General features: G+C 40.1%; 1 long non-coding RNA gene across 1 annotated transcript; it reads left to right on the top strand.

Moving 5' to 3' along the window:
* Positions 1–2,945: 2,945 nt before the first annotated feature.
* On the top strand, positions 2,946–9,598 carry LOC148054955 (uncharacterized). The gene is made up of 4 exons (XR_015706120.1): positions 2,946–3,084; positions 3,218–3,300; positions 9,267–9,400; positions 9,535–9,598. It is a non-coding gene; the product is annotated as an uncharacterized LOC148054955 (long non-coding RNA).
* The last annotated feature ends 292 nt before the right edge of the window (positions 9,599–9,890 follow it).

The raw sequence follows: 9,890 nt of genomic DNA, 5'->3' as shown, positions 1-9,890 counted from the left end.
ATGAGGACTTGCAATGAATGATAAATACTCCTTCCAAGAACAAGTCTGGAAGATCATTATCTGATAGTACTGCTTCTGTTGGACCAGTTAGAAGCACAGCTTTAAGTCTTATTCATCACCCTTCCTATGGAATACTTTTTGCCCTATGCAAGCAATCAGATATGTTTTCCACATAGATGTCATTTAAGTGTAAGAAAACATCCCAGGAAGATAGATTTCACTGATTCATCTCTGGATATGTGGGTGAATTGCTCCTGCAGGTGATTTGAAGGATGGAGAATCATAGAATCATAGAATCGTTAAGATTGGAAAAGACCCTTAAGGTCATCGAGTCCAACCGTTAACGCAGCACTGCCAAGCCCACCACTAAACCATGGCCCTGAGCACCACATCTACCCAGCTTTTAAATACCTCCAGGAATGGGGGCTTAACCACTTCCCTAGGCAGTTTGGTCCAGGGCCTGACAGCCCTTTCGGTGAAGGAATTTTTTCCTAATATCCAACCTAAACCTGCCCTGGCGCAGCTCGAGGCTGTTTCCTCACATCCTATTGCTTGTTACTTGGGAGAAGAGACAAAACCTCACCTGGCTCCAGCCTCCTTTCAGGCAGTCGTAGAGAGCAATAAGGTCTCCCCTCAATCTCCTCTTCTCCAGGCTGAACACAACCAGCTCTCTCAGTTGCTCCTCGTAAGACTTCTTCTCTAGACCCTTCACCAGCTTCGTTGCCCTTCTTTGGACACGCTGCAGCACCTCGATGTCCTTCTTGTAGTGAGGGGCCCAAAACTGAACACAGTACTTGAGATGCGGCTTCATCTAGTCACTGATGTTTACAAATGCTCGTGCAAAATGATTGTACCCTCATTCACACATCTAGTTGCATCTTACTCCGTATCATGTGATCTTTCTATGCCTGGATGGATGCTTGTTTTTATCAGGTGGCCTGACACCAGCCTTATTCTTCAGGTTTCTAGTTAATGTGTAAGGTCAGCTTTTGGGCAACCTGTTACATTATAATAAGTATACTCTGTACTTTTGCAGAAAGAATACTAAATTAGGTTGTGTGCAAGACTGCACAGCATAAATCTCAGAGTTCAGAGAGACCAACAGGACTTCTTCACGTTTTGCAATGCTCACAACTTCATCTCCACAAAAAGCAGAACAAGATTCTGACAATCTTCATGTCTACCAATGGAGGTGGGAGTTGTGACACTTGTCAATTTTCAGGATTATGGGCCCTTATCTCCTGAGATTAAACTGGACACATGTATTGTAAGGGTACAGTCATAAACCATCAATGTTGTGAGTGATTTTTATAGCCTTTAGGCTAGATTTATTGTTGAGTAGATCAATACTATTTACTCAAAATCCTTGCAAAAGTACAATCATTGTTGCTTCTTTGCCATAAGCTATCCACGAACGTGGGTGGGCTGTTTGAAATCTGCATACTTGCAGTGCAGAAGCAAAAAGTAGTATGATTGGTGGAGTTTCACAGACTGGTAAAATGATCCTTGAATAAAAAGTGGCCGAGTCAGTGGAGTTGCACTAATGTAATTGAGGTTACAGCCAGGCTACCAAGGCAGGGTCCTTCCCTCTACCTTGATGCATCAGAGAGCAGAACCTGGCCCAGAGCCTGTAATCAGTTTGAACAATGTGTCAGGTGCTTTGGGATTTGGAGGTGAAAGGTGCTATGTAAATGTCAGTCATTATTTGCTGGAGCACTACATCCAGGCTGAAAAGCACAGCCTGCCAGAGACACTTCAACAGGGTGTTAAGAGTGATCTTCTTGCGAAACATATTGCACTAGATGTATGGATGTTTGTTGAGCAGAATCGTGTAATTCTGGTTACTATAAATCACCTGACACCCTTTCCTTTATCTCCCTATTTTATCTAATTTTCTCCCAAGTTTTCTTTATTATTTAAATAAATCAAACTAAATAGCCATGTGCTAAGATATTTATTTATACAGAAGAGGTGTGATCCCAGCTCCTTACGGCTTTTTATAGAAAATAACAGAGCAGAGTGAATCATTTGAGCTGGATGGTTTATTTGGTTGTGGGTTGCTCTTTTTGGTTCATGAAATGTTTATGAGCCAATCACAACATTCTTACATGCATTTGTTATTGAAAACAACCTGTGAAGTAATGAATAGCTTACACAGGGACTGAGGAGGACATTCATTGCTGAGACTTCAAAACACACACAGCATCTATTACTTTCACTAGTCACCTGGTTGTCTCTCTGCTTTCTGATTGCATTAGTTAATTAATTAACTAACAGACTGTGAATTTTGAGTATTGCACCCACATATGTGGTTTGATAGTTGCTCTGAGGGATATTCAGTGCCTCAGAAGACTTGAACCTAGGCCTAGATAAGCAAGATAGTTCCAGGAGGGGGGATGGGCCATAAACAGACTCTTATATGGATGTGATTTTTCCCTCAGTGAGTGTTTGTGACTTTATGTTCCAGGTTTGCTTTTTCAACAGGCTAAAGCTTCTTAAAAGTGAGTGCAAAAACAAAGAAGGGATTATCCTCCTATCTGGGTCCTCTGTGACACAAAGCACCTTTCCAGGGGAGAAACTGAACACAAATTCATTTCTCTGAATACCTCCAGAATACTTTTCATGCCATGTGGCACCAATAAAGGGACTCCCCTTTTCTTCTCTGGGAGGGAGAATAGGTGGTAGAAGAGGGAGATGTTGGGCAGCTGTGTAAAAAGAGAGCAGCAAGGCTTGGGAGGGATGAGAAGGAGCTTTTCTACTTCAAGTCATAAGATGTGGGGAGACTATGGGGAATGTGAATGTAGATCAGGTGAGGTTGCTCCCCCAGGTGCTCTCTGCATGCTGTGCTCAACACAATTCCCCTTAGAGGGCAATTCAGAGCTCTCTTGACACTGTCTTCAAGAGGGGTCTGGGAAAACCAGGTTCAAGAAAGCCTCTGTGAAGACTTTCTCACCTCTCACTGTTCCTCCTTCTTGATCTATTCAGTTCTTGATTTCCATTTTCCTCCTTTCCCTATTAGTTTCTACTTTATCACAGCAAAATCAAAGTTAGGAGCTGTTTGTGTTTTTCACTTCAGTTTTGAAGGTGGAACATACAAAATCCTTTCACCTGTGACATACAAATCCAAGTTTTTCTTAGCTAATAGCATGTTCTTAGTATAATTTAATTTTAGTATCTCTAAAGTGAAGGACTTTGTTTTCCCTCTATATCTTCATAGGTTTGCGTATGTAAACAGCATTCAGTACCTAAGAACTGCAGAGGTACAGTTCTCAGCAAAGTAATCTGGGAATAGATCAACCTGTAAGTATCACTCTAAATTTTGTACATTTGTTATTTTGTGTGTGTTTGCATGCTGGTGGAGCATGGTTGTCTTTTATAAGCAAAGAAAAAAAAAAACGTGAGAATGCTTACAATCTAGAAAAAGGGAGATACAGGAAACAGCAGCTATTTCTGGAGCAGTCTTTTTGGAGCAGAGTTGTTTTGATTTGATCTGTTAAATAGGAAGGTCAAGAAAGGCAAGAGAAAAAATAAAATTCTTGTATAAGACAGTTCTGTTGCTGGAAGTGCAATGCTAAAAAGTTATTACTAAGAAAGGAGCTTCTTCAGTTTTGCACGTACCATAGGTTTTAGAAAGCTATTTTCCCATTTGAGGGCTGAAAAATAGATAGCATTCTTGGGAACGAGTAACTCTTTCTTTTCTCATTCCCCCCCCAGCACTCTTAGAATCAAGATTCGACTTTTCAACCTTGTGAACAGGGCTGAGAAGTTTTTTGTCTTTTTAATGAAAAAATACCTAAAAAACATTAAAATATTTAAGTCAGTCAATAAAGGCGTATTCTTTAAAAATATATTCTGGACATAAAACAATCATTTAAAAATTAGGGGAAGATATGAGACATCCATCCACCTACTTATCTTTGGTTTGAGCATTTATCATATACTGGCAAGTTTAGAGAGTGAACCTGGCAGCAGAGACCTTCATGAAATGATGGTGATATTTATGAGAGCTACTTGTGGCTTCAAGCCCTTGGAAAGAGTGGGAGAAAAAGGCACCAGCTTTTCTTGGGGCACTTCCTTGTCACAATCTCAGTTGAGGGTTTTTTTTTGTGGGTTTGTTTTTGTTTTTTTTTAAAGCCTCCCGTGTGCTCACTAGATTGACTGGGGGGAAAAAAAAAAAAAGGAAGCTCACCTTTAAACATTTCTAAGTCATAAATAGAGGGAAAAGCAGGAATAAAACATCATGGGAAAAATAGAATGGGATGTACTGCAGAGGCAGAGATATGAAACATCAGCTCTATTTAATCTTCTGCTTGCAGTGCCTAGCCCCAGACTTTTGTTTGAGGTTCAGTTGTCCTGGTTTCAGCTGGGATAGAGTTAATTTTCTTCTTGGTAGCCGGTATGGGGCTGTGTTTTGGGTTTAGGATGAGAACAATGTCGATGATATATACCGATGCTTTGGTTCTTGCTAAGTAGTGCTAAGCTGTTGCTAAATAGTTGCTAAGTGGCGCTCACAGTGGTCAAGGACTTTTCCAGCTTCCCCTGCTCTGCCGGGTGCACGGGGGGCTGGGAGGGGGCACAGCCAGGACAGCTGGCCCAGACCGGCTAAAGGGTTATTCCATACCATATGACGTCATGCTCAGTATATAAGCTGGGGGAGGAAGAAGGGGGGGGGGGGGGGGGGGGCGGCGGCGGCGGCACATTGGGCGTGATGGCGTTTGTCTTCCCAAGTAACCGTTATGCGTGATGGAGCCCTGCTTTCCTGGGGATGGCTGAACACCTGCCTGCCCATGGGGAGTAGTGAATGAATTCCTTGTTTTGCTTTGTTTGTGTGCACGGTTTTTGCTTTGCCTATTTAACTGTTCTAATTTATTGTACTTCGATTATTAAACTGTTCTTATCTCAACCCACGAGTTTTCTCCCTTTTACCCGTCCGATTCTCTCCCCCATCCCATTGTGGGGGGAGTGAGCGAGCGGCTGTGTGGTGCTTAGTTGCTAGCTGGGGTTAAACCACGACATCAGTACAGACTGTCCCCTTGATGAAATATATTCAAGAAGACCTTCTTTAAAAATCCTGTCAGGGTAGTGTTGAATGGTGTTGGGATCTTGATGGTTTGAGATGTGGAAACCTGGTTGAGGTCTCAGCTGAGACCTTGAAGGCTTTGGGATGATATCTACATAGGGAACTGGACTCCCTTCTTTTGGGTCTCATTCTTAGGCTAGAAAATAGTGTTCAGGCTGTCTGTCTTTCCTGGGGCAAGTAATTGAGCATCCAGTGTGTTTCACCTTTATTGATTAGGAAAAGAGGTGATAAAAGAATGTAGTCTGTTCCTTAGGATTTTATGGTGTCATTTCAATGAAGTTAGATGTTAACTACTTGCATGAAACACTTTTTAATGGAACACGCTTTTGCCAGATGGAAGCAAATATGCCGCTTGCTGCTATTTTATTTTTCTGCATTTCCCTCAGGCTCCATCTATATTACAGCCATAACCCAATCCCAAAACCCAATCACAACAAGGCTGCCATCTTACTTCGTTGCAGAATGGTTAACGGTTCCCAAGCTGAAGGGGTCTAACTGAGTTTCTGAAACAAGGTGGGACGTTAGAGGGTACCTTAATACCACTTGCAGTTCAAAGATTTGGCAAGATCAAAAGGAATTGGTTAGCACCTCATCAGTCCTCCTGGTTCAATCATGTTGAACCATATTTTCTGGCTGAGGTTAGTTGCATTTTAATCCAGGTCTTAGGTTCACATCTCTCAGCATGCAGCTGTGTGAGCAATCATATTCAAGTGAATGCCATTCCTTGTGATACTAAATGTTGCAGAATCAAGGGCCCAGCAAAAATACTAGTTCTGGTCACTCTTTCCCCTCCACAGGAGACAAAGCTGGGCTGTAAGCCCGACTTATAAAAACCCTGACCAGCTCCAAACTTTGTCAAAGGTGATGGTATGTCAGTTCATGTGATTTTTTTTTTTTTTTTTTTTCTTTCCCCTCAGGGCAATGGAACCATCTGGGACCACTCAGGTCTCTGCTTTCAGTTGGCTCATAGATCTGGCATATATGAAAGGTTTAATGAGGGGTTCATGTATTTAATACTGTATTTTCAGCCTGGTTTTGGCTGTAGCTTGCAGTGCCATCAAGACTATGGTTGCAAAGATTCAGCCCAGGGTTTGACTATCAGTAGTTATGAGCATCCACTTCTTCCTGCAGTTAAATCTGCAGAAATAGGTGCTGAGTGTTTAGGAGTGTGAGCCCTAAAAGGATTTTATCTTTCCTAGATTTTCATTGCCCAAGGCAACACAGTTGTCTAGAAATAGTTAATGGTGCTCCTTGCAAAGTCTTGTTCTCCTTTTAAGGGTCATCGTTATCTCCATTTTAAGGCTGAATTGAGGTTTAAATTTAACTTCACATTATTGAGATGCAAATCACCCTGGTCTCATAAGTATTATATGTCTAAATCATATTTTTCATCATGAAACTCTCTTTTTTAGAAAATGTTTCCCTTTAAGTACATTTTTCCATTAAACTAAATATATGTTTATTTTTTTCTCCTCCAAAGGCAAGGTCCTTTCAATTCATGCCAGTGTTATTTCTCAAAACGAGTTTCATCTTGATCCATAAACATTTTATGCCAAGAATAATGCAGTTATAGACAATAAATATCTGTTTCTGCCTGAGGCTATCGGAAACCCCGTAAAGCAGGCAGTAGGAATTAAAGACACTTAATCATATTTCCCCACTTTTAACTGTTTTTTTTTACACTCTGAAGCAGTTTTTCTATCCTTGCTGAGTCCTACTGAATGCCATAAATCTTAATTAAAGATGTAATTTTTTTCTTTATGAAATCTGAGCTGGAAAGAACATTTCTTACTTTTAAGACTAGCACTGTGTGCAGGCTCATAAAACAAATGACTTTTACACTTGCAGGATTTCAAAACCAGTTATTGCTGCCATCATGTCAAATTGGTTCCATAACTATTATTGTTGGGTTTGGTGTTTTTATGATTATTATTAATGCCTGAGCTTTGCATTTTCTATGCACAAGACATCATGGGATTTCAGTTAGGTAGACTTAAATAACAGAGCTTGTTTGGTGTAAACTTGCATCAGTTTACTGAAGCCAAGAGAATTACATTGCTTTATACTGGGAGAAGTGTTACCTCTGATAATGTAATTTTCACACTGTTCCACATTTCCTATTGAGAGGAAGGAGAAGAGTAAAGTTTCTCTTTCTTATCTGTATTGGTGGGAAGAAATAGGTACTCCATACCTCTTACAATGAGACTGTATTTCTACTATCTTACTGTAGCTGAAATGGAAAATACTGCAGAAAGGTTTTGATCTGAAGCCCATTAAATTCAATGGGAAGATTTGTGTTGGCTCTTGGTAACAAGCAGTATTTGCTCTGTTTTAATGGCACCTGCTGGAAGCATATCATTTGACAGTTTTGTTCTGAGTACTAAGGCATTTTAACAGCCTGCTCCAAAGTCAAGGAAAATCAACATGAATTTTCCCAATAATTTCACCACCTTTTTTGATTGAGCTTCTTATAGACTAATTGAGGCAGATACCATGGCAATGAACTTCCCTTGCAACGGGGAGCATAGGAAGCACTGGCTACCAGGTTATGATGGCTTTCCAAGCACTTTTCACCACAGAAACACACTGATGCCATCAAAGAGGAAGCCATTAAACTTAACAAATTACTGAGCACTCCTGGTGTGGAGGAAGTAGCAGTACAGGCACATCCGTAAACGTCATCCATCTATTCACAGCTTCCAGCCTGGCAGATGCTTAGGGAGCCCATTGACTTTCCATGGGATTTCAGGCTTCATGTTAAGGTTAGTTATGTATTTACATACTAACACACTTGTAGTCCTGCTGGTTAGTAATGATACGTCCATTTAAATTTAGCTTTTGTACTTGGAGTTTTTCCAGTTAATACTGGTATGTCTTTGCATTTTGGAAAATAGAACAAAAGAAAGGCTGGAAGTATCGTATGCCAAAGAGCAAGCTGTTGGTTAAAGGTGTGAGCTAGCCTACGAAAATGTGATTCTTTAGTCATTAAGCACATGAATAATGTTGCTCCTGTGAGTAATGCTGCTAAGTCAACAATGAAACATTCATGTGAATAAACCTACCTATGGCTAAGTCTTTGTGGGGGTGCAACTTCATGCTCTCACCTTCTGCTGCAAGGTCACTGTGTTTCCACAGCTGCCAAGTCAACTGATGAGACACCAGTAGCTTTTATTAGATACTCATAGTTACTGTTCCTTAACATACCATGACCTTCCTCAATGAAGCCTGAATCAAAAGGCCATTGATTTACTAGTTGTGAAGTGACGGTTCTTCACTGGCATCTAATAATTTATTTAAAACATAATTTTGACAGGAAAATCTCTCATTATTTTAGATTCACATCTCTGCTTTCAGAGGCATTTTGGAATATAGCAAAAATGCAAAGACAATATGTTTCCCATTACTGACTGGCAAGAATACCAGTCACAGACTTTATTTTGTGTAGGTTTCAGGCTTGCGGCTACAGTATCTCACTTCTACATGGGTACTGAATTTAGGAGAAAAGTAGGAAGAACTTATTCTGTATGACAAATCAGTTGCTGTATTCGGTAGTTTCCATTTCATACATGATAATAATTATGTTGTTACAGCTATTCGGAAGCTTCCTAGTGAAGCATCATCATTTTCATGGTTGCTCTATTTTATAAAGGGTAAAAGGACTACAATGGGGGGAAAAAATATGGTCGGTAGCTTTTTTTCTCAAGCTGGTATAGTTTTGGGGACAAAGATCGTAAAAGAAAGATGAAACTTTCTTCTGAGGATCCCCTGATAAGTACTAGTAGAAGGAAAGACCAGAAGGATTCTGGGGTCATGGATGGCAGGGAGAAAGAGTGGTTCTGAGTGGGGTCATGTAATTAGGGAAGCTGGTTTGAAGACAGGATAGATCAATATTTTCCAAACTTAAAAATCCAGATCAACTACTCTGGACAAAACCCAAAAATTTAAAAAAAAAAAAAAAAAACAACCAAAAAAAAAAACCCCAAGGATCATCTTGTGCAGCATTACTCCAACAGGTTCTATTTATGACAAAATCTTTTTAGGAAGAGGATTTGACATTGAGTACTCAGTCATTTCTTGTTTTCCTTGCCTTTTTTTTTTTTTGCTTATGTTCCTGGGACTATGCTCCTGTGTGATCTTACAAGAATTTTAGCAGTCATTTCACAGACCCTGTTCTGATGCCTTCCAGACACTCAGCAGTCCATATACTACAGGCTAAGAAACACAGGACAGGACAATTTCTCCAGGCTCCAGCCAGCCAGCTTTATTTGCTATAACGCTGTGATCTTGCAAGCTCTTGGGTGTACAAGTAATTTAATGCAGGTGAGCAGGGAACTGACATAGGTCATTTTGGGTTATTTTAGCTTAATTTAATTTTTCAGTTCATGACATATCTTGTTGAAAGCTGATTAACTGTGTTTTTGATTGACTGTTATGCCACTTTTTTTTAAAAACAGTGATGAAAAGAACCCCTCCAAATCATAATATTAACAAAACCTCCTTCTACTACCTCTGACAAAGGTTAGTGCAGTTTGCCAATGTTTTTCAGTCTTTTGTTTTTTTTTTGTTGTTTTATCAGCTATATATATAGTGTATATATCAAGTTATCTATTTTCTTGTTCAAGTCCTAAAGGTAAGTAAGTGGTGGGTACTGAGGTCGGGTATTGGTATAGCTATGTTTTGAGGGGAGCTTAAAGCTGGCTTTTCCGTATGTACATTTTGTGTACAGCTCACAGGTTGAAAGGGTAAATAGACTTCTGGATTGCTACGGATATGTACTTTATTCCAAGCCACTGATGCAGTAATGCTGTTG

Source organism: Nipponia nippon, unplaced genomic scaffold, assembly GCF_047370975.1.
Source record: "Nipponia nippon isolate SJK-2023a ecotype South Korea unplaced genomic scaffold, ASM4737097v1 scaffold_29, whole genome shotgun sequence".
Lineage (NCBI taxonomy): Eukaryota > Metazoa > Chordata > Aves > Pelecaniformes > Threskiornithidae > Nipponia > Nipponia nippon.
The sequence above is the reverse complement of the archived record's forward strand: the minus strand, read 5'-3'. Positions and strand labels throughout refer to the sequence as shown.